We start from the raw sequence: 26,543 nt of genomic DNA on the forward strand, positions 1-26,543 counted from the left end.
ATAAAATTGTGATTATGCATGTTAAACTAATTTTAAAAATTAACTTTACAGCAACACAATATATGGCACGTCAAATAACATATGGGATATATTTTTAAAACAGAAAAATTATAATTCAGTATTAATGTTGTTACATTTTTTCATAGCCATCACTTTATTTCTCAGCCTCTGCTTAAATCTGTCACAATATGATTCAAACACTTTACAAAGTTATAATGGTGGGATCTAGAGTAGGAAACAGCTCAGTCATTCAGAGCACTGGCTTCTCCTACAGAGAACCTGGCTTCCGGTCCCAGCATCTACATGGTGGCTATAACTCCAGTCTCAGGGGATCTGGCACATTTTCCTGATACCCACAAGCAATGCATGCACATGAAAAAACATACATACATGCAACCAAACATTCATACAGACTGAATAATAACAAATCAACCTTTTAAAATTCAATGTTAAAGACAAATGAGGAGATATGTGTATAATACAAAACAAACAAACAAGCAAACAAAAAAGTCTAATGTGACAGAAAAATTATTTAACCTTGAAATCCAAGAAACAGCAAAATAAAATAGTGTTTGGGGTCAACTTTTTTAAAGAGATGACCATCTGTAATGCTGTTTCGCCTATCATATCTTCCTCTCTTTTTCTCCATACCTCTCTCCACTCCTTATTTTTGTAATGACTGCTGTTTGTCACTTGCATGTCATTGGATTTAGAAAAGGAGACAACCATGGTCAGATATATAGGATGGGTGTGGCATGGTAGCAATATGTACAGTGAAGATGAGGCAAGAAGAACACAAGCTTAAGACACTGTACCCCACATTAATTTAAAAGTATAGATAGGATAAAAGTTAGCACAACATTGTGACTGATGGGATTTTAGGAGTGAAGCTTGAAAATATATTCTGGAACTTCAAACAATTACTGCTGACAGTAACTTTCATTGAGAAAAAGTCCATCAATTTATTTGAAAACGAAACCTCAAATTTATATAAAAAGAAACATACTAGTAACAAACACTGTTCAAAACCTCTTCATCCTTTCTTTGCTAGCTCACACCATGAACACTGGCTCCTCACACATGCAGAACTTACACAAGCTACAGATAGGGTAATGGCACTCTGGTTTCGTCAAAACTTATTTCATAAAACTATCACAGGGGAACAAGAACTCCAAAAGAAGAGAAAGGAAATTTCAGAACATAAAAGCAGAGGGCAGAAATATTTGGGGGAAGGGGACACTTTGGAGGGAGGAAACTACATAAGCAAGCAACATTTGTTCTTACCAGAAGATCACAACTATCCTATAAGTATGAAACAATTTAAGATAGACAAAGGCTTGCCCCGAGAAGACATGATCCTAAAATAACAATTGTTGGGGTTCTTTATTCCTTGTCGTTATCTGCTGTATTGCACATGTGACCCCACCCGAGTACACAACACCCCAGCTCCATTGGTTGTCTCACAGCTGTAGCAAGGGAGGGAGGGCTTCACTCTCCACACACGTTTGACATGCTGTTTATCTCCTCCATACTTAGAAAATATTAGCACACTCTAAATGTAAAAATGTTTCTTTTCAACAACACATCAAATCCAAACTCATTAGAGAGTGGCACTGGGTTTATGGGGGACAGAGAAGAAGCTGGCCAGAGCCACTTGATCTGAAACCACTGTTAAGAGTGTGAATCTGCACAGACACCCAGGCAGTCAGCTTGCTACTCTGTACCATAATCTAGGCTAGCCTAGAACTCATGCACTCAAGAGATCCTTCACCACATCCTACAGGAGAGAACTAGATTTGAAATATCTAAGAATTCATTTTCATTTAAATTGAAAAGATTACCACGGCAGTTTGTTTTACACATTTTATACAATTCTACTAAAATTGCAAATCTAAGCCTTTTTTTTTGTTTTTTTTTTTTTTTTTTTTGTTTTTTTTTTTTTGTTTGTTTGTTTTTGTTTTTTTTTTTAAGGGAACCAGAGAAAGAGATTTGGTAACATGACTGGGGTTCATGCAGATGCAGGAATGTAGCCCAGTGGTTTAGTGGTTTCCCAGGACACTGAAGACCTAAGTTGAGTCTCCAGTACTGAAAAACTATGAGTGATGATAATTCAGTGCAAATAAAATGAAAACTATTAAAGTTTGTCAAAGTGTAGGCAGATTAAACAAAATAAATTGAGAAGTAGATTCAAATGCCTCTAAGAACTTTATAATAAATAATAAATTTAACATTAAAAGATGGATTATATATTAGACATAGTGGCACATGCCTTTAATCCTAGCACTTAGGAGGCAGAGGCAGGCAGATCTCTGTGAGTTTAAGGCCAGCCTGGTCTACAAAGTGGGTTCCAGGACAGCCAGGGCTACACAGGGAACACCTGCAAAGATGGACTGTGCTAGCTACAGTGGTACACACTTTAATCCAAGCACTCAGGAGGATTTCTGTGATTTCAACACTTGGCCTACATAGTGAGTCTCAAGCCAGCTATAGCTACACGGGGAGACCTTGTTTAAAAAAGAATTATAGGAGTAATCTGGTTGGAACAATCACCAATAAGTTCTAATTTGGCATGGACTGTATGCTCTATGGTTCAGATACTGAGAAGTCTGAAATGGGCACATCCCCTGAGTCCAGGGACTCCAGGCCATCTAGGAATATAGTGAGACCCTTCCTCCAAAAGAAAAACACAAAAGCAAAAACATCTTCACCATCTAAAATTTTTAACATATAAGTAAATATTTCCTACAAAAAATCAATAGCTAATATTCATTTGATTAACATATAGTTCTTTGTGTTCAGCTATCTAATATATATAATATATTCATTTGATCCTTGCAACATCTGATGACATACAGACATGTGCATGACATGAATTTTTTAAAAGAAAGACATTCAGACAGTCCAAAAAATGATGAAGTATTCCATTTAACTATTACTCAGATAAATGTAAATTATTCTAAAAATGAGCCGTCACTTTCTACATGTTACAGTGACCGTGGTTAAAACCATGATGGTGTGTTGGTAGAGATATGGTGAAGTGATCTCACACACTAGGCTTAAGAGTGAGCTGACTGATCCTCTCTGGAAGGCATTTTGAAAATACATGTCAAACTTCTTTAAAGAGGATCAGCCAGCAGTGCATTTCTGAGAATTTAAACTGAAGAAATAATTGCAGGTGTGTGTAGCAATTGAGCTGTGGTGGGGCTTAACAAGATGTTGCTAATAACAACAGAAACTTAGAAGCAGCCTTAACTACAGCGATCAGCAAACCTGCACAATGCCCACAGTAGGGCAGCATGAACTATTGAAAAGCAATCAGATAGTAGGGCTGGTGAGAAGGCTCAGCTGGTAAAGCACTTGCCATTGAGCCTGGAACCTGAGCTCAGTCCCCTGTATCCACAAGGCAGAAAGAGAAAACTCCTTCAGGTTGTCCTCTGACCTCCACACATTTACACACACACACACACACACACACACACACACACACACACACAAACACACAAATAAAATGATGCTTTTCATTTCCTACTATTTGATCCTATTGTTATTTTTTAAATAAATATATAGAGTATGGATAAATGTAAATGATTGATAGGTGATTAATAAGCTGAAGATAAATAGATGGGTTTGATAGGTAGACAGATAGACAGGTAGAAAATTTTACAAATCAAAACACATACCTGCCTGACGATGGTTATAATGGGACCAAAGAAACAGGCTGCTTTCCTTAGCTTTGTATCCTTCCTCTGAACTTCTTATGTGCAGTACCCGCTACTTTTCTACGAATTATGCACTCACTTAGAAAAAAAGACATTTGTGAGGAAGAACATTTAGTAATGTGTGGGGAAATGCTAATGAGGTGCTAATGTTCAAAAAGTAGCTCACACCTAGTGGCAATACGTGCTGTTACCAAAATTCTATTCCTTGGACATGGCAGTGGGCTTGTGGATAGATTTTTATTCAAAAACAAAAAAAATTAGAAGGTCATGTAACTACAAAGAACCACGACTTGGCTGATTATCAAACAGTGTCAATGCAGTCACCGGGCTTAAAGATGAAGGTATGTGAATTTTATAATGTAAGTTTTGCAAGGGGAGCTGGGTGGTGGTGGTGTATATACCTTTAATCCCAGCACTCAGGAGGCAGAGGCAGGCAGATCTCTGAGTTCCAGGACAGCCAGAACTACACAAAAAAACTGTCTCAAAAAATTAATTAATTAATTAAAATAAAATAAAAGGAAAGATAAATTGTCGGCTCCCCACAGGTCCCCCTTTTTAAATTTTTTCAAAAGGGAAGGCTGGGAAAACTTACGGAAACCGTGAATGCCTTAGGTTGGAACAAAGGACCCCAGCCTCCCTGTCCCGTCTTTGGATACGCAACAGCAACTTATAAAAAAATTATTAAAAAAAATTTCAAGGGGAAAAAATAAAGCATGATAACCATTAAAATCTCTGGGTAGTTAACTTAAATTTTCAAAATTATTTTTGTTTGTACCATGTTTTATAATTCCTTCACAGTAACTGCATAGAACAATGTTTATTTTTCAAATTGAAGAACTTTACAAAATATCAGTATTCAATAGTATTTCATTTTCTTCTATAAATATGAATACCTAAGTATAAAATCTCCTAAAATATATTCTACTAAACACTGCACTATTTCTCAATATCACTCTAGGAGGTTCCTCATTTTTAGTTTCCTTTTTATATTTTCTGATTTTCCCTAATAATCACAGAGCACTTTTAAGTAGAAAATAATCAATGAAAAAGACTGTATTTTATCGTTTTTTTTTCAAATCTATTGTATCAACTAACTTTTAAATGCCCATAATTATACTTACTAACAAAAATTAAATAATACGCTGACTTATTACCAAAATGATACCACAAAATGACAGTTCTAAGCAAAGCATAGTTCAGCAATGTATCAGTGTGTTCTACTGGAGAAGGAGATCCACAGTAACAAAGTACACATGCAGATGTAATAGTGAAGCACGTTAGTTTGTATGGTAACAGAAAGATCTCAAAAACCTTCACTTAAAGTGCAGCGCACATGCTTCCATGTAGCCTCCAGCTATATCAAGCTTTGAGTGAGGCCAACCATGGTCACCCACGTTAACTGCCTGCAGCAAGGCAGAGGGATGAGTAAGACTACTGTGAGATGGCGCAATAGGTGACAGACTGTGCTGGCAAAAGGTCACTTTACATGGGACAAAAAGCAAACCTCAGCCAGGGCCAGCTGTTTGGCCTTACTTTTCAAAGTCCTGGCCTGACCCCCAAGCATGCCTTCCTGAACACCAGGTAGGTCCTCTGGGTCTTAGACCCTTGGCTTGAAGCATAAAGTAACAAATTAAATGATTGAGCTTTTAAATTGCTGCACAAATTTGTATATAGCAAGGCGACTTTGGGCCCTAGCATGACTTTGAAAGTGGTGTTAATTTAATCAACCAGACACGAAGATGTTAATGTTGGTAAAAACCACTAAAGACTTCAAAAGAAATAAAAAAATGACCACCCTTGGTCATGGGGATTTCTCTACAGAGAGTGATAGTTCAGCAATGGCACCTTTCTCCTATTTCAGAAAGCCTGGGACCCAGTTTCTGTCTTCTGGCTACCAGTCCCAAGTAGGCTAATCACTCTGGAGCACTTCTCCACGTGGAGAAACTGATACAGCATCAACAAATTCTTTATCAACATCAACACTTTGTAACACTGACGAAATTTAAAGTGTTGTAATCTATAAATGGCCCAGCCTGTTTTGTTAAAACTTTATCCCAGCTGAGCACTCTGCTTCAAATTATATTCTAAACGTGTTTTCTTTACCTCTGCCTAGTTTTTTCAATCATATATTTTTTCTCTCCCATTTCTAGAAAGTCTGCTTGCTCTTATAATTTCCACATTACATGAATAAATACTCTTTGTGAAAATATGCATCATGCAGCTAGTTTGATTTTTCTAACTGGAACAATGAAAACCTTTTATTTTTCTGTTTAAATTTCCACTCCTCTGTATCAACTGTCTCTGACTTCTAGCCCCTCAAAATTTCAATTTCTCTCCATCCCTCCCCAGTCCAAACATATGCCCAAACAGGTGTACACAGGCACACTCGCAGGCATATACACACTGAGCCAAACTCCTAAAAATAAATGTTTAAATACCACCCAAAGGTGACAGCAAGATTGAACAATGCTTCATGTTGAGGTTGGGGGTAGGAGGTTAAAGGGAGGTTGTTTGGGATCATAAAACAGCTCTATACATGTTCATCAGAATCTGGTAACTTTTCCTCTAGGTCAATGTCATTAGTCAAAAATGATAAATCACTATTATAATAAGCCAACTCCTGAAATTATTTGGTATAACAGAGAAGCAACAGACCCAAGAAGCAAAAGTCTTTGTCTAACAGAGCATTGGATTTTTACTCTGCTAATTGCAGGTGTTGGTCCTCTTGGAACCATCACTGAACTATTCAGACAGCATCTCTGTCAAACAGTCACATCACCATTAACAGCAGCCTCCCAGGCACCTGTACATGTAACAGTCTAAATGTGGACTCCAATACCTCTCTTTCAGGAATGAACTTCTTTCCTTCTTCTTCTGATGGCCACAGTGTCCTCATTAGGAGTCTCAATTGCAATTGGAAGCCTCATTATTTCTATTTGAAATTACTGTCTGCCTCCACACCCTTCCACGAAGAAAACATAGCTTTTATCTTTGTTTTGCACATTCACACCACAGAGGAGGGAGTAGTTCAGTACTATTTGCCACTTTCTTCCAATAGCAAAGTAGCAGATGAACAAGGAATGATGGTTCAACACCTAAGTCGGCTGCTGAACAAGACTATACTCCTATCTAATTCTCCCAAGGGAAGCTCACACTTTGAAACAGCAGAGGAGATGATCACATCATGTAGGATAGTATCCCAAAGTGAAGAGATGCTATTCATGACCCTTCACCTGGAGCTTTGGGTCTACCCTAAACAAAATCTTGCAACTTTAGATTGTTCTGTGTTTAGGTCAAAGAAATAGACCCCAAAAACCAAAGAATTCACAGTAAGGTCAGTCTCAACTTGAGAGTAGATTTTAAGAAAAGGAAAAACAGAAATTAAAAATGGTGTTCATTATTTGTTAGATTAAAAAACAAACATATTGATTAATAAAGGCTTTTTAAGAGACTATTAATAATTTTCACAAATATTGAGTTGAGTTTTCAAAAAATGGTTTAAAATTCAAATTAGAATTTTAATAGCTAATATTTGTAACTTACATATTATACAAGTTTTATGCTAATGATTTTACATACACTAACTTCTTTGGTTCTAAAATCAAATCATGTAGGAGTAAGTCCTAGGAGCACGTTTACTGCCGCTATCCCTAATATTCATTCATAAGAGAAGTCAGATACACACATGAACTTGCCTGGGTATACAGCCACAGTGAGTTAGCATTTGAACCTGGAAAGAGGAACTTGAGAAACTGTTCTCTGAGACCAACCCTGTTTCATTTAAATGCATGTAAAGAGGTTGACATGTGTCTCCCTGAGAAGCACGTTGTTAGGGTCAGTGCTGTGCTCCTAGAGATCAACTGCTTCTTTACAAGTCATGAATCATATGCCTGATATGAGAAACACAGCAAAGGTGCACTTGGGATTCTGGGATAGGCAAGTCCTTAAAAGCTTCACACTGCATACAGGAGGAGGGTGCTCCTTCCGGGCCGAGGGCTGTGAAGGTCCTTTCATGATCTGTTTGTCCTGAATACCAAGCGGCTAACACCCCTTCGAAGTAAACTAGCAGTAACACTATGGTGATGGTGAGAATCAGAACGGATGCAGATGCCAAAGAAATATCTCAAGGTCATATGTTAAGAGCTTATGTCTCTCCTTAAAGGAGAGTCCTCTCAGTTCAGAATCTACTGACTCTACTTAAATGTCACTGTATTCTTTCTATTTTCTTGAGAACCACACCTGGGTTCAGATTCTGCTTCTAACATGTATCAGCAATACAGTCAGGCTATTCGACTTCTCTGAGCCTGTGAGTTTTCATGTACAATGAGGAAATGGTACACCTTGCTGGACTATTGCAGGGATAAATCCCAGTGGGCATATGGAAGGTCCTCAGCACAGTGCCTGGCATATGCTGAGTTCTTAATTCTAGTTCTCTGCTACTTGAAAAAAAAAAAAAAAAGGAATAACTGTTTAAAAATTGAAAAGCAGGACTGCAGAGATGGCTCGGGAATTAAGAGTACTTGTTTTTCCAGAAGATTCCTAGCATCCATGCCAGGTGGCTCACCACTTATCTGTAACTCCAGCTCCAGGGGCTAGGGGCTCTGATGCTTCCGGCCTTGGCAGGCACTACATTCTCATACACATATCCCCAAGAACATATACACACATAATTAAGGATAATAAAAATAAATGTTTTAAGTATTGAAAAATAAATGGTGAAATTCCTGTACAAACATATATCAGTGCTCGGCAATGGAAGAAGCTCGTTTAATGCTATTTTCCCTATTTTTATCTAATTTGGCAGGTCACAGCCAAATGTAAATAGAAGCTTGGAGTATAGGAGAACTGATCTTGCTAAAGGCAAAAATAACAATCAAAGAGCAATAACAACTTTGAGTCTGGAAACAAAGGTAAATACAGGAAACTCAAATGCAGTTACAAAAGTTTGGAAGGCACAGCAGTTGTGGTACAGAGGCAAGAAGACAACAGACCAGCAGACCCTCAGCTCAGGGGACAGCTCAGGACTGGATGGTCATGGTGACTATTCTGAGCCATTATAAGCTAGCAAGAAATGAAACTGAAAAACCAGAAAATAAAACTATGATATGACATCAGCTGCACACAAATCACACCAAACAGTAACGGGGCTGCTTCCTTTTAACCGTTACGCATTGCTATTATTTCGTATATAAGTGTACGCTCCCATGGACACACCATAGTGTCCACCTGAACCAAGTTTCAGGAGTTGGTTCTGTCCTGCCATTGGAAGCTCTAGAGTTCAAACTCGAGCGCTCAGGCCTGTGTGGCTCTTACATGCAGTCATCTAGCCCAGCCAGGAGCCTAGTCAATACTGGAGGTGCAGAACCTTGTATGTATCTCTGTTAGCTGTCTATATTTACAAACTCTTTGTCTTTACTGCCTAGGAAATCAGCATGCTTAGTCACACAGTAAAACATAGGGTTGACTCTTAAAGATGACTCCTAGAATCTTGAGCAGCACATATGCGAATGCCAGGGAGACTACTGTTAGCCGACTGTTAGTCTCTCACATAATCTGCACTGTCCCTAGAAGAACAAAGGTTAATCAAAGTGTGAGTGACACTAAAAAATGAGAAAAGAAAAAAAAATGTGTCATCCATGAAAAAATTGTTATCCAACAAATTCACTTGAAAAAAATGCTAAAAAATCAGTCAAAATGAGCATAGAGCTTAGATTATAGCACATGAGTGAGTGCCTCTGTCCGAGAATTTAAAAAAGAAAGTTTAAACAACCCTAGGGAAAGAACAAAACACATGGATAAAGGGGAGAGTTGAGGCTTCATCATCATAAATAAAATGCACCTTACCTTCTGTAAGAAATTACACTGCTGTAGCAGATTTTGGTATGACCAGCCATCACTGATGTTGCACAGGTGACAGAGAAAGGAGATCAGAAACTGAACTGCACTATCAGAGAGAAGCCATGGCAACAGTGCCCACGGCTGACCCACAGCAACTAACTCTTGAAATTGTCTGAGCAGCAGAGATTGCACCAGAGACACATAGCAGATACCAGAAAATGGTTCCATTCAACAAGTATGACTCTTCCTGGAAGTACAAATCATTTTCCACTTCTCCATTATTCAGAGATATATGAATGAATATAAAAAGAAACACATGATATAGGATGAATAAATAAGAATGAAAAGATAAATAAAAGATAAAAAAAGACTAAGTGTGGGACACTGTGAAACCTCAATGATTTAAAAACTGACACATTAGCACATTGTTTGATACTGCTGGTACAGCGCAGAGATGGACTGCAGGAAGTGACCATCACGAAACTGACATCTGGTAGAATCAGGACTAGAACTTAGAATCTCTGTAATGTTCAATTCACCCTTTTTTGCTTTCCCTGGATATGCTGCTGTAGCTGACTCAGCTAATATGGACAGGGACTCCTTCCTTTACCAGGGCCTAAAGGTGATGGACACCATATCTAAACACAAGTCATCCACATTTTACTATGCAAAGAGGATGAAGCCCAATTTATCTATAAGGTATTTTCAGAGGCCCTCATTCCTCGGCACTGTTACTATTTTCAAGTCTTATTACTGTCGCTTAAAAGAAAAGAAGTTTCCACTAAAAGCATGGTAAAGAAAAATTAATGAAAACAAATATCTTCCCATTACTATTATGTCTGGGAGGATGTTTTAGTCCACTTTAAATTGGATATACCCAAGTCTTAGAAATGCAAACTCCTGTGATCACAGGAGACCTTGAGACTTTTGAGATCTTAAAGGAAATAAGGGCATAATAAATAAGTTTCTGGTTCTGATTCATTTTTTTCCTTGTTTGAATTAATTAATGTTGTGGAAATCCCAGGCAACTGCTATTTCATTTGTGACTGAATTGAGTCCAAAGGAAAAAATATGTAAAACATTATTTAATTAAATTTTTGCAGTTTTTTTTTTCTCTCGATTCCACTCCCACCAGCTAATCTACATTGGAACTCAGAGGAGAGTTTCATGTTGGCAGCATGGAGTTGCCTTGGGCAGCTTTCCTGTGTTCAGAGCTCTGTGGTGTCTGCAGTCATATTGTTCTTCAGCTCAAACCCTTGAGTGCGATTCTCATGCTCCTGGCCTCACTTCAAAGCCATCTTCAGCAGAATTCAAAACTCATAGGAAGATTGCATGTATTCGTATGCATAAGGATCTTGGGGGAGATATGCGTTTCTTACTTATAATTATTTTTATTTATTTATTTATTTGGTCCTTACATGTATATGGATTTGCCTTTACTTTTGGATGTAGCATAATAAGAATTGGAGAAATCTTTAAGTCTATTAAGAAATACAAAATGAAAGTTTCCTGATTCCAAGTTGAGAACTCGTGGGGGGGGGGAGTGGAAAAGTTGAGGGGGGACGATTTTTTAATACCTGCATTGTGATTCCCAAACAACACCTAAGTATGTTAATCTCCTGCCTTAAGAGTTTTATTATCTATCATCTACTGTACAAGAACCTCTTAGTAAATCTACATTCCACGTGTGACCTGGTTGGGTGCTATCTTTCTGGTCTCACTTTCTGGCACTTGTGCTCATCATATGAAGCAGTCTTTGTATCTTAGATCATCACCAGTCAGTGGTTTCAAATGTTAGTGCATCTTGAAATAAGATAAAGACCTTTAAAAATATCGATACCTATATCTCATTTCCAAAAATTGATTTGCTTGGTTAATGGGTAGCCTAAGCATGGGGCTACTGTTTTCAAAAATTGCAAGTATCTAGAGTTGTGGCACAGAAGTGGTGCTTGCCTGCCATGTATGAGGCCCTGAGTTTAATCTTTAACACCACAAAAAGAAAGCAAAATTGCTAGATTTCTTCCCAGTCAAGATTGAGAACCAAGCTAGATGACTGCTACCCAGGTCTTCTCACAATTGCTCTTCTCCTTGTGTTTTCAGGAAGGATCTCTTATTGAACCCAGAGTTTATTTGCTGAACAGCAATCAAGATTAAGTAGACCTTCTAGGGAGGGATAATACAAAAGGCCTTTTAAAAAGCCATGTGGAAACCCACTACCCCAGAAGCTCCCTGAAATATGTACATATATAAAAGGAATTTAAATGGAGTTAACATACAATGGTGGAGACAACTAGATATACATCATAGGTTACTAAGTAAAACTTCCAGTCACAGTAATAAGATACATCTTGTTAAATGTTGGCTAAAGGAATCCCGTAGATACTGGAGTTTCAAATGCACTCTTTGCCCAGCATTTACATGGGTACCTGGTATCTAAACTCTGGTCTTCATGGTTTCACAGTAAGCTCTTTACCCAGATCTCCTAACCAAATTTCAGTGGGCTCAAATGGCCTTTCCTCACTACCAGCTACTCTCTCTATAAAGACATCTTATTTTTCTCAGTGAGAAATTAAATGGTATTTTGCTTTATTCATGTCTCAGAGCCCTTATGCCTTACATTCCTGCCATGTCTTTTCTATTGTCTGTTTGATTAAATAATAGTGAATCTTTAAACTCCACAATTGTCACATACCCTGTAAAAACCTTCCAAGACTACCCTAGAAAAGTCAATTACTCTCATTGCTGATTTAATCAGTCTTCTATCACATTACTCTACATTTATGAGTTTATGTGTCCGTCTTGCCCACAAATGTGTGAGATTCTTATAAATTGAAGTAAATTGAAGTCATCTAGATCCTGAATTCTAGGGGCAGGGGACATAGCTCAGGGATTGAATATAAACATATGTGTGTAAAGACTTGGGTTCCATCCTCAAAATGAGAGCTAGAGACAGAGACAAACAAATAAAAAATGGTGATCTTCTCCTGGATGGCTAGGATAGAGAGCCACAACCTGATGTGTAGTCAGTAAGTAAATGGATGGTTTCAAGAGGGAACAAGGCCCTGAGTCATTACCTTAAATCATTTTTAGACCAAGGATCAGACATTCAATAAGCCACACAAACAACATCTGGGGGAAGATAAAAGTGAGACTGTGGGAAATTGCATACCCATAGTCTTTCAATGTAAATGACTTAAAGAAAGATGGGTGGGAGGGAAGGATTAATGTTCACTGAGTATATGCCATTATCTGTCCATAGGAGTATCTCGATCCTTTCCAATCAACATCTTCCATGCCTTACTTATATAGTTTTAAAGATAACATATTTTACCATTTTCCAACTTTTAAATATCTAAATTTTATTTGAGGACCTTTAAGCTGGATAACTCAGGTGTAGCAATGGTATACACATAGCATAAAATATCATGTAGAAGAATAAGACATAAAGCTCTGTAAACAAACACAGCACCCTGAGTCATAATTTTTAAATGAAAAAAATGTGAAAAGAATAAACCAATACCTACAAAAGAGGAGTGCTATCTTCCCACAAATAAAACTGTGTATTTCTAAATAATCATACATATTTCTATGTGATTATATAGAAAGAAATCTGGAAGAAAAACACATATTGAAAATAGCAGTTATGAGAAAGTTGTTATTTTGGGAAGGAAAACAGTATATTGAAGAGAGACATTAAAGAAATATTTCTTCCTTTTTTAACAATTATTCATTTAAGAAGTCTTTGATGATTTGGGGGAAATGTCATATCTAATCTATGATAGTACTCACTGGACTATAAATAGCCACTCTATGAAGGCAAGCTGAAACAACAGAATAATATAAGGTACTTAAAAATGGGATCCTTAGTCTTCTTAACACACAAATAAAGGAGTCTGTTTTGAATCACCTCTGGCTAACCCAGATTAAAACACACTCTTGTTTCTTTTCATGACAGTGCTGAGGCCTCAGTTCCCTGAGCTCTAGCCTGGTATCTTCCTTGCATGCTACTGAGCTACAGCCCAGCCCCAAGATTGCACTCTGTCTCCCCTCCTCATAGCACACTTCTCAAACCCACTCTTTTGTGGTTTGGAGACAGCTGGTGGGGTCTAAAATCCTCTCTTGGGCTAACGGCAGATATCACCTGCCTAACTACACGTAAAAATACATACCACATTTTTTTATTCCTAGATCGAACAACCCAGAAGGCAAACTTGGACTTCATGAAGTTCACATACTAGAGGAATGCATAAATGTAAGTCCCTTGGGTCAAGTCATTTCCCTTTGGAGACTCACAGAAGACTGCTGTTTTTAAAAATTAACCCTGAACTCATCTGCTATAGCTCAGTATTTTAGTCATTCTCCTCTTGGTGGCCTGGTCTTCACTACCATAGCAAGGACATCTACTGTATTTCAGCAGCTACAGCTTGCAAACTTCTTTCTGCACGCTGTGGCCATGGCTCTCTGGGACTCACACACTGGTGCACCATGGTATAAACTACTTCTCATATAGCCACATCCTTGCTATCTAACTAAGTATTGTAGTCTCATTTTCTCTCTGTGTGGCATAGGGACTGAACCTGGACTTCATGAGTACTGGGTATGTATGCTAGGCAAGTGTTCTACCACTGAGCTACATCCACAGCCCTCCCTTCTACTTTTATTTTGCATCAATCTCACTAGGTTTACCTAAGCTAGCCTTGAACTCATTCAGTAACCCAAAAAGGCCTGAACATGGGATCTTGCTGCAGGCTCTGGAGTAGCTGGGGTTATAGGTCTGTACCAGTGGCTCTTACATTCTCTTAAATTCTGTTTTTGAGGCCTAGCATGCATAGTTCTCTTCACCTCAGGAAGCTTTTACCACCAAACCCAAACAAGCATGAGCAGACACGCTTCTCCTCAGACTTTGTCCAACTGAAGTGTTGCAGGACTTTCCCTGCCCATTGTGTTTGCAGTGGAGCTTTGTGATTGGGCAGTAGAAGAGGTAGGTGGAGTTAGGAGTTGGGAGAAGGAAGGAACGAGAAAGGAAGAAGAAGAGAAGGAGATGGGGAGAGACAAGATGGCAGGAGATATTACCCTCCTGTCTCTAGCAGTTATTCAAATTAAGGTTAGATAATTTGAGTTAACAATTCTAATTGTGTGGGCATCTTGTATATTGAGTATTTGGTAATATATAAATCTATTTGGTTAATCTTTAAGCATTAAAAGTCTTCTTTCTACCGGATACCACGAGGATGGTGATTATTGTCTGAGGTTGAGCCGAGCACTATGAGGAGTTAGCCCAGGGCCCATGCATAGAGCCATAGACTCCATGGAGCTGACCAGTGGAGGCAACAGCCACACCAACATCTCGTTGGTCCCGGGCTGGTGCCACTGGCTAGCTGGGCTGCAGTTAAAGCGGGAACTTGGCGGAGGCCAGGAGCTAGCTGGTCACGCTACCATCATTTCTAATACCCCTCCATTCCCCAACACCCCCCCACACACCCCCACAACACTGAAAGACAGAAGTCTGCTCTTCTTAATGCACAACAGGTTTTCAGGTAATCATTACAAATAGTTCCTGGAATTTGTCTGTAAAAAATCAAACCAAACAAAACCTCTCCATTTGCTACTTGGCACTTGTCTGCCTATGTGTGTATATGTGACATAAACACATATACTCTTCATGTCCTCTTTAAAATCATCCACATGAGTACCTTCCTCTGAACACTTAGGTATGCACCCAAGAGCCTACACCCTGTGATATCACATGGTTTCACTGCTTCATTCTTTTCCAGTAACACTTGTGCCTTATTTTGGAGTGCTAAGATATTAGACAAGAACCTACCATTAAAGTTCATTCAATAATCCTTAACATAAAGTAAGCTCAGTGGTTTATCTTCATTGATTACAAGCATCTAGACAATTTGGTTCCATTTGTTGAAAATTGCTAACCACTTAGCATTTCTAGGAATTGAGAAAAAGAAAAGAAAATTTCAAGTCAAGACAATGTATAGAAGACATCTACCAAAGCCACTAACCACATGCTTTGACCTAAGCCTTCAGGGAGGCTCAAGAGTGAGTGAATAGTCTTTTTGCATAGAGAGCTGTGTCTAGGAATTTCTTTAAAATAGGTCTAGTCTTGGATCCTGTTTGAGCTCTTGTGAAACAATGACAGCAAAAGCCTTACTGTCATTATGTCCAAGGTTCCCACAAGAATTGTATAAGATGGGTTGGTAAGATGGCTGGTTAGATAAAAGATGCTTGCTGCCACCAACCTGACAACCCAAGTAAAAAAAGATCCCAGGGAACCAGACAATGGCAGGCAAGAACCAATGGCCATACATCATCTTCTGCCCTCCAAGTGTGGCTGTGGCACAAGCACACACACAAAATAAGTAAATAAATAATAGTTAGGGGAGGATCTCTGAGGAGTTGCAGGAAAGGAAACCATAATCAGAATATATCGTATTTAAAGTTTGTTTAAATAAAAGAACAACAGAAAGAAAATAATTAGTAAACATTAAATAAAAAGTTTAATTGTATAAGATGATACATAGACTTTTACTTAAAAACATGACTTAGTCTCCTTACCATCTTCATTTTACCTTTCTCCTACCACCATCACAAACATATTTGAACACAGTCTTGAAGCTTTGGACCTTAATTATAAATGTCAGCAAAGGTTTACACAGAATACAATGTAAGTATATCCTGACATTTGATAAGTCCTACCTACTTGACTTCATTTTCTTTATTCTTTAAAAAAAAAAAAGAAAAGAAAGAAAAGAAAGTTACCTACAATTCTCCTGTAAAACAAAGCTGTGTAACTGTACTATGACAGCTCTCCCCTCAAGGCTTTTTATTTCCTCAGTTGAGTCTTAAGTTCTCCCAGATTTTAGGAGTCTCATAGAGCAATTCTACAATAGGTTTGTAGTCACTGAGTTACCCTATAAGCCTGTAATATAAGAGCTGAGTTCCTGTGTCTATACCACCTCTCCTCAGTTCATTCTTTACTGAGACCAAACTGCAGAATTCTGTCTACACAGTGTGTCCAAACAGAACAACAGACCACTGGCTTCACCATCAGAGACTTGTCCTTCATGCCTGTCGCCCCTTTCTTCTGTCTCTTTCTCTACTTTTCCTTCCCTGATAGTAACAGGTATTTAAGGAATGCCTGTGATATGCAAGACCATGTATACTACATGTGAGGAAAAATCCAACAACAAAGTAGGCTATTCCAAAGTAAAGAAAAAAGAAAGGAAAAAAGAAAGAAAAGTCACACCTGTAAATAGATCATTTAAAATGACAATATCTGATAAATCAAGGGGGTGGTAGGCAAGATTGTTGAGGGCAAACAGCATTTGAAATGGAAAGATCAGGGAAGGTTTCTGTGAAGAAATTACTTTGAAATGAGGACCTGTGCTAGTGAGACAGCTCAGCAGCTAAGAACACTTGCCTCACATGCTAACAACTTAAGCACCCACAGGAAGGACAGGACTCTAAAATGTGTCCTCTGACCTCTAGATGTCCACTGTGGCACACAAAGGCCTATATCTACCCCCTTTCCACAAAAATTAATCAATAATAAATTAATGGATTAAATTAACTAAAACTGTGACTTGAAACAAAGACCTGAAGGATGAGTCAAAATTTTCTGCTAAAGACTAGAGAAGTGTGCAGTTCAGGGGAGAAGACAGCCTTCTGTGAAGATCTCAGGAAATAAGTGAGAGTGAAGCGGAAACTTAAGGATTCTTTGGAAAGTCAGTTGGATGCTGTTTTGCTGGGGGAAATACATAAAAGAACATTTAGCTGAAGTGAACAGAGGTAAAAGGCTAGGGCAGACTTGTGAAGGTATGTTTAACTGAAGCAGACACAGGAGAGGTATATATTGGCCTGCCTTACATTGCATAGTTGAATTACATTCATAGAGACTCCATAGAGAGAAACTCAAAAAAAAAAACAAAAAACAAAAAACAAAACCAAAAAACAAAAACAAAACTTCTGATGGTATGCTGCAACTTCTTCTTGCCACTTCCCTGGACTAGGGCTGACAGAGTGATGTCAGTTGAGACAGACACACGTGCTGAGGCAAGACCCATGGAGAACATGTGATGTTTGGTGGGTATAAATAGGACTGGACAGACAGTGACAGAAGATGAACTAGGCTTACTTATAGAGCTAGCTGTCCCACACTTGTTAGTCTCTGGATTCCCTGAGAGAGGCACAGCCGAGAACTTTTCCTGGTGTCTGTCTGGGTCCCTCCTGTTGACTTGAGCCCAGGCTGAGGCCTGGCTATCTCTCCTAGGTAGTGCCACCACTGCTAATCTGTTTGTTATCCAGACTCGACTCTACTAAACTAGACTTCTGATATATCCATGAAGTGTTTGCGAGTGGATCAAGCTGCAGCTGCTAACCTATAAACTGAACTGATGATTTCCAGACAACACAGACCAGAGTTGCTCCAACGAACCTTTCTAAACAGGTCCACTATCTTCCACCACCCCCACACACACACACACACCCCGCTATCCTTTCTTTTCCACTCCCTCTTGTGGGTGGTGTTTAAGGACCATCATTAAAAATAAAGTTTTAAAAATTAAAATTCCATTGAAGGTTACATGAAGTAACTGGAAACTGGTACAGGAGCTGGATCAGAAAGGCTGAGAACCAAAGCAAGAGCTGGCACCAGAGCAGAGGCAGGCTCTGGGTGGGAGGACCTTGATGCTTGATTTGGTTTGTTTATTTGAATTAAGAGTATTGTGGGAAGTCATGGATCCAAAGAGCGGTGAGTGGGGATCTCACTACTACACAATGAATGTGAAATATGAGTCAAGCTTAGGAAGAAAACAAAAAGAAGTATCAACTCAAGAAAGTGGCCGTTTGTGGTATGACATGACGAGACTGAGAGAGGCTTAGACTCTGTAATGACATTTCACTTCTTATAAATGTATACATATTTAATATGCTATGCAATATAATTGATCTCATTTGTATGACTGAAATTCCACAGTAACATTTGTCAAAGAATTAATGAATGCAGAGAACTAGTTCCCTCCCCTTCTTCACTGGTCCTATACCAAAGTCTTTGAATTTCAAGACAAGCATATCAAATTCAGGTATTTCCCCTCTTACACATTCAAGCTCCTGAACCCTGACTCTGTAGACTTATACTATCAAATGCTACGGAATCGTTAATTAGCCTGACTTGTTTTAGCATCTACCTTAATCCTCACAGGTTCCCAAGAACCACAGGGCTGATGTGAGGATTAAGTGAGCTAAGACATGCACTTACCTCTAAGAACTACATACATTTAACTAATATTCTTATTACTTCATTTATTCTGCTCTGCTGTTTCCGGCCCTAACTATAGGCCAGAACATAAGAAATAAACACAAGCCACGTATGTGGGGCCCTATGGTGCTCTGGCGCTCTGAACACACACTTCTTACCTACATTCAGATACATTCTGACACATGCACACACATAGCATATGCTTCCAACTTGAAATTATAATTTTTTAAAGAAGACTTTTGTATTTGTTTTAGCATTAACTGATAAAATATTAATTTGAAATGATGTCATTAACATTAAAAACATTTCAACATTTCAAAAGTGTTCATTTGTCGGACACAACTACAATTTGAGGAAATTGTCTGACTTCTAAGAATAATAGCCTCAAATTCAAATTATTTATTACATGGCTTTGGAGAGTATTCATTATGCTCCACGTTACATTTTAAAAGCTTATTTCTGTAGTATCAGGGAAAATTTCAACCTTATAGAATTGAATATTGACATCAAATTTCTTCTTCAACAGGAGCAGTCTTTGGTGGAAGAACATTATTAAAATCCTACCTTTTCACTTAATTTTCGTTGTACAAATAGCACAGACCTTCTCATTTCTCTTCCCTTCCAATTCACAGATACAATAAAAGCTGTCTTTTAAAAGGACTTTAAATTAAACACAGCAAGGAAATGAGTCCTGGGACCCTGAAAATATCAAAACCTGTGACAGTTTTTGTTGCCTCATTATCTGGAAAATATCTCAGTGAATCTTTATGTGAATGTTATACTTTAAATTATATTTAATGCCAAAGAGTCCGGCATGTGTTCTTGCGGGGCGGGGAGGCAGAAAGAAAGAGGAGGACGGGAAAGAAGGGAGGAGAAGAAGGGGGGGGAGGGAGAGAGGGAGAGAGAAAGAAAGAGAGAGAGAAAAGAAAGTATGTTTGCCACTGGGAATTCTTCAGTTTATGTTACTTGAGGTTTGGACTTTGATTATCTTACTAATCATTCCTCCATGCCCACTTCCTTGTTCTTGATCACCAATCTAATCATATGTTTTCAAAATTAAATATATTTATCCACTCATGCAAACACTTTCTGTGACCTTCTACAGACAGAGTGTACAAGGATCTATCTCATCGACAAGAACATTCGGAACTTCTTAGAGTGTTCTAGCAGCTTGTGAATTCATATTAGACGTAATTGTTTACATACATCAACATTCTACTGTTCAGAAATGAATATAAAAGGTTTGTTTTACTTACCAAGCTCTGCCATTCCACCCAACCGCCTGAACAATATTATCCACTCTTCAGATACTCATTCTTGCTAAGTAAAAGGATATTTCTTCTCTAGCTGGATTAATAATCAACTTTCTAGATAGTTCATTTGTAATTCTCTTCTGGTTAACCCTTAGCACGACAGCAGTCTGCCTGCCTAGCTCAAGCTAATCAATTTATGAAGTGGGAAGGAAAAGAAGAAAATTAATCATGCAGATGACTAATGGAAAGTAAAAGAGAGAGAGAGAGAGAAAAGAAAAATTAGGGACACTTTAGATTAGGCCAAAAAGAACCATCTGCCTCCAGTTTTACACCAAAGGTACAAATGTTTGTTAGGGATTACAAAAGCACTTGGGTCATAAACACAGGAAGCTAGAGAGGTGAAAAACCTAGCTGGTTTACAGCACCACAGGCCAGTGCATACCAGTTCATGTTTACTGCTTTCTTGCATGCAGATAAACACAACTGGACTCTTGAGCATAAGAGATGTTTCTTTTAGCAGGAAGGTCTGACTTTCAAATTTTAAATGCCTTCTTCCTCTCCCAACTGCAGTAGCCACTAGGTCCCCTATCCCACAATAAGTGCTTCCTGACAATTTAGGGCAATTTTCTCCAAATGTGGTCTGCAAACACTTGAATCTGAATGATCTGGGATACTTGTGAAAATGTAGACACCTGGGCCCTCTGTCTTCAGTCCTAACATGCTAGGCAGTTCTCATGTGATTTTAAAAGCTTAAAAGACTCTCTAGAGGAACAATTTCTGACCTCCTGTCAGAGACTCCAATACAAATTATTGTATTTGTTATTCTTAATCTAGGGATTAAGAATGAAATTATTTACTCTTGCTGCTGTTAATTTGACCTTGATCTTTTCAAAATTTATTTTTTATGTTTTTATGATTGTATGTATGTGAGTGCCATGGAGGCCAGAGGCATAGGGTGCCCCCTGGACCAGAGTTACAGGCAGTTGTGAGCTGCCTGACATGGATGTTGGGTGCCAATTCTGCTCATCTGCTAGAACAGTACAAATACTTAACCACTCAGAAGTCAATCTCTCTAGCTCTATGACCTTGACTTTCTGCCTTGATTTTAGAGCCTGACATTCTACCTTACTTTATTGTATGTAAATAGGCTGGTCTATCTAACACCATAATCCTTCCTTCTAGGGTACTGGCAGTCTTCCATATGAGACCACCCAGAAACTAGAATCTATCCTTTAGCTCCCTTTGGTTCCTAAGGTCTGATAGTGGTCTAAGCTCCAGACAGACATTTTTCTTGGTCTGCTTTATAGAACATTTTAACTCCTCTTTTGTGCCTCATTTCCATAGTGGTCTACACTTGCTATTATCTATAACCCAATCTCTTAGCTGACACGCTGTGTTTACTGTGTTAACTTACTTACAAGGCTATTCCTGGCCTAGTTGGCCTTTCTGTACCTGCTGCCATGTATAGTCACATCCAGAGGTGGAAATGAACAATTACTTAGAATGTGAAAAAAACAAACAATCAAGGTTCACATGGTGGATAAAATTGTGTGCATGGTAAAAATGAAGAAAAATAAATAATAGTCAAGAATAACGGATGTTCTTGGGAAGTGAAGGAACCACCTCAGGAAAAGGAAAGCCAAGCGCTGGATCTAGAGCCCAGGCCCAAGATCCTGGCTAGGACAGAAGCTCAAGCAGCAGGATTAAGGGTACAAAGCCAGCCCAAAGGACATAGCAAAATCATGTCTCAGAAATGAAAAAAGCAAATAAGATTTTAAACTTGTTTCATTATAAGCATTTTTTTTATTTTTGTGGCATCTACTAAAGCTGGTCAAAAAATTATGATAATTTAATTCAGAGAAAAGGTTATAAACTGGCTCAAACAGTGCTGACCCAGTAGAACCCAAGCAACATAACTTCCCATGCCTCTCCACAAATAAATAAATTTTGGGGTCTATACTCTGTCTTTGTTTTTCTGCTTCTCTATCACCTACAAAATTAATATAATAAGCCATGTCTTTTGCATCTTTTAGTGCAATTTTATGATTAAGGAATCATGATCATTGTTAGTGAAAAACTTTGAAATTACAAATACCATATAAATAACATGATATAGTTATTGCAGCTAATAAATGGTCATATATTTTGTGATTTACAGAAGATTATAATTAACATTCACAATAATTAATATAATTAATATTCACAAAGGATATAAAGGATTGTTATTGTTGACTCTTAGTACTATCATTTTGAAAGTAATAAATGTGTCATATAGTATGTTTGCGATATGGTATATGTGCACAGTGTGATATGTTTAGGCACATGTGGGAACATGCACAAGTGTGGACACACGTGTCTTCCCTTGATCTCTCTCCATCTTTATTTTTTAAGACAGGGTCTCTCGCCAAACCTGAAGTTCACCTATTAGGGTAGGTTGTCTGGCCAATGAACTTCAGAAGTCAACTTTTGGCTGCCAACTCCTTTAGAGTCAAGATTACAGGCGTGTTACCACATCTGGCTTTGGATGTGGCTCCTGGGCTTCTGAACTTAGGCTCTCACGCTTGTGCAGCACGCACTTAATCAACTGAGCCATCTCTTAGCTGATGTTACATTATTTTAAAGAATTGGATAAAATTAACCCAGTAAAAAACACTAACCAGGAATTGGTGGAATGTTCTTCCTAGAGAAATGTTGAGAAAAGAACCAATATCACTTAAGAGCAGGATATAGTAAAATCATCTCAAATTTTAATCAGAGACTCTGAGATTGCAACTAGATAGAAACCTTAGGAGTATCATCAGAGGAGCCTGAGGATGAGCAAAGGGATGGTCTGCAGTGACAGGGAGAACATTTGATACACACAAACATCAACCTAACGCCAGAGTTCAGATGACCTCATGTGGAGAACCTCAGGAAAACCTGATCAGTAATCAACACAAAGTATTAATGATTTTACTCAATTAAATAATAAGTATATATCAAAACTGGAAAAACAGGATCTGGGGAGATGGTTCAGCAGTTAAGAGTGTTGACTGTTCTTGTAGAGGGCTAGGGTTCAGTTCCCAGCACCCACTTAGCAGCTTATAACTGCCTGTAACTCCAGCTCCTAAGGAATTCCAGCAAACATATGGGTCTCATAGACTTATGCAGGCTCACATATATACATACACATAAGCTCAAAAAAAAGCCTAAAAACTGGGAAAAAAGGAAGTCCTTGGTCATTGTACTAATTGGTTAATAAGTGTTGCCTGTGTGTGTAATAAATGCTTGACTTGAAATCCTTGAAATAAGCATTTCTACTTTCAAATTCAGTATTACTATTGAGATTCTGAAATGGTGTTCTAAGCATGAGGGATGGATGACTATAACTACCCACAAACCCCTGCTACCATAGCGCTGGTATTCTGATGGGAAAGAAGGTTGAGAAGTCAGGAGATACTGAAAACTAGTGAAGCCTGGAAACATATATAGCACTAGACAGGTCAGGGATGTAGTACAAACAGGATAGTCAAGGTAGACCTACTAGGGAGGTGACAGCTAAATAACAACAGGGAAAAGTGATAGCATTTCATGGGCCACTGCAATCAAGAGGGGTTTGCTTTTCTTAATGAAAATAACTACTACTTTAGAAATGAATAGAAGATAGTTTTCCAAATTAACTTCTGTATAACAGTGAACATTAACAAAATAATTAATTCCATGGTAAAACACAGTATGGTGGACTGTGTGTGGGCACATGAGGGAGTCATTTAAAATGTCCTAAAAACTATTAACATGAAAAATCCAATAAAATAATTCCAATATAAAAATGTGCCTATGGTATGATCCATGCATGCAAATTTGTATCCACCCAACAACTATCTGCCAAGTACCTAGGATAAGACAGGTACTGCTCTGAGCATCAGAGATAGAACATAAATAACTATGCATGTTTTTTCTTCTCACACTCAGGCATAGAAAAGGCTGAAATAAAATAGACCTAATGTCATGGAGGGGTAAATTTTCTTTAATATGAAATAATAAGACAAGGACATGGGTCATTCCCTTTTATGTCCACAGACAGCCTAAAATGATTCAAAACATAAACTATAGCACTTATATTGATAGTATTAAATATCATGATTCTATATTTGCTTTTGAGTATCTGAATATAGCACAAATTTACAGTCTAACCATAATCTTCCAAATGTATACTACATTTTCAAATCATGTAACAAATCTAATGTCTCCAAATAGCTAATAAAATTGAATAACCTCAGGTCACTTTTTACAAACACAAAAACAAGAAACAAAGTAACAGTTCTGCCACCATAGAAAGAAAGTATTTTTTTTTTATTAGATCTTTCATGTACACTTCAGATACCATCCCGTTTCCCCATTCCCCCCCCTTAGAAAACCCCTATCCCATGCCCCCTTTTCCTTTTTGCATTTATACATTTTTTTAAGAAATGTTAATCATAGGCTTTATAAGTTTGGTATTGTTCAATCAGAGGTGTAACCCACTACCCAACCTAGATATATCAACTATCTTTGACTGGTGGAGATACATGAACATCTGCTTCCCTGTCTCCCCCCTCTATCTCTCTTTCATCACCTAGCTTCTCCTCTCCTTCTGAAAGAAAGTATTAAAACCATCAATTATACTAATATACTTGAAAGCACATCAGAAAAAGGCAAGATGAAGAATGTCTCAGGACCCTGGTAAGCAGGCTTCCCAACCAAAGCTCATCTCCCTAGAGTTATAGAGATGTGATCCTAAACTGTACTACTGTATTTGTTTTGTTCCTGGTACAGAAAGTTCCATTTCTGTAAAATAGAACTTCAATATCAAAAACTTTTTCTCTGACTACCACCAGCATTACTAATAATAGCTTTACCACACCTCCTCTCAGCCACTCAGAGAACCAGGAAGCAAGGTAAACCTGTTTGGATAATGCTTTCTCTCTCTCTTTCTCTCTCTCTCTCTCTCTCTCTCTCTCTCTCTCTCTCTCTCTCTCTCTTTTAAATTCAGGTTTTCATATTTAGACAATAAAGCAAATGGTAGCCCTTTGGCTCTGAAGAGTTGGACTTCCTTGGGCAAGTCATTTCCATCTTTCTTCATGTTTCGAATATAAAAGTGTAACTAGCTGGTGGCAAAAGTCTTGTAACTCTGGAGTTTCATGACTCAGCTATGTCAAGTCTACAACCAACAAAAGAAATACAGCTTCTCCAAAGAACAAAGGTAACTACAAAGTGGGTTGTTTGCTGGGCAATGGGAGACCTGGGACTAAGGAAGAATCTGAAATCTCCACACTTCCTGGACCACCCTCTGGACCAAGTTCAGGTAAGACAACAGAGAAGGAAAAAAAATGAAGGTTTCTGAGATCATCAAAAACAGTCTTTTTTTAATTATTATTATAAAACACAGCAGTCCCTTCCTTTATTCCTTCTAGCTCTACACACACACACACACACACATACACAGAGAGAGAGAGAGAGAGAGAGAGAGAGAGAGAGAGAGAGAGAGAGAGAGAGAGAGAGAAACTAATATGGAAGGAAAAGAGAAGTCATTCATTTCGTGAACTACGAGTATGGTGAACCTGGGAAGGGTGACTGGTTTTGAGGATTTTAAAGAAATGGCGCTGCATTCAGTCTTTTCCTATCACCAACCCCATATACAAAGCTCCTAGTAGATCCTAAAATTGTGGCATTTTCTTATGTACATAAAAAAAATTGCACTGCTATTGCAGCAACATCTAAACAGTTTCCTGTAAACTTTCTGTGATGGAAGTCATAGAATTTATGGTAAAACCCTGTGCGGTGCTGAGACAAATTTCTTTCATATTTATCATTCATTTTATTCTGTGTGCATTTTAAGGAAAACCTTTTAAGGGTACCAATAATTTGAGAAAGCAACAACTAAATTTATTGTTAAGTATCACATCACTGGTCCTCTGGGGAGCTCAAAGAGAAAGCTTAAATCATGCTCCTCACATGCTGGAGAGGTTCCCAGAGATGTGCTGGCCACAGAGGCAAACCATCCAGAGCACACTGGATGGCGACAAAGAAATACCACCCTAACAGAAGCAGATTGGAAACATCCCCTCCTTCCTTCCTTCCTTCCTTCCTTCCTTCCTTCCTTCCTTCCTTTCTCTCTTTCTCTGGCATAGTACAAATTCTCTCCCCCACATCCCCCACACTCCTGTTTCACCTGACTAAACTGTAGGTATTTGTCCCATCACCTGACTTAGGGGTTGGCTTGAAATAGTAGAGAGAGGGAGAGAAAAAATACAATCTACCATTGTTTCACCAGACAACGACCTTTCATGTCCTTGAGGCTCGCCATGACCTTTTCATCTTCCCTATCCCAGTGGTCTCTCCTAACAACTAAAACTGCACTCAGTTGGGCTGAATTCCAGATTGTCATAAAAAGAACCCTGTCCTTTCAAAACAAAACCAATTTTTACACCAAGGTGGGGGAGA

At 38.3% G+C, this 26,543-nt stretch overlaps 1 protein-coding gene across 12 annotated transcripts in view; it reads right to left on the reverse strand.

The window, feature by feature from the left end:
- The window catches only part of Sox6 (SRY-box transcription factor 6), a 586,344-nt gene that overhangs the window by 342,724 nt on the left and 217,077 nt on the right, over positions 1–26,543 (reverse strand). Inside the window, exon 1 of one of the 12 annotated variants that reach the window (XM_076941315.1) lies at positions 20,085–20,173. The exons of 9 other annotated variants lie outside the window; for them this stretch is intronic. The gene's annotated coding sequence lies outside the window, so the exon portion shown is untranslated. Of the gene's footprint in view, positions 1–3,680; positions 3,799–6,558; positions 6,698–20,084; positions 20,174–26,543 lie in introns of those variants that run through there. 2 more of the 12 variants (XM_076941337.1, XM_076941339.1) reach the window with 2 other exon arrangements.

Source organism: Arvicanthis niloticus, chromosome 1 (assembly GCF_011762505.2).
Source record: "Arvicanthis niloticus isolate mArvNil1 chromosome 1, mArvNil1.pat.X, whole genome shotgun sequence".
Taxonomy (NCBI): domain Eukaryota; kingdom Metazoa; phylum Chordata; class Mammalia; order Rodentia; family Muridae; genus Arvicanthis; species Arvicanthis niloticus.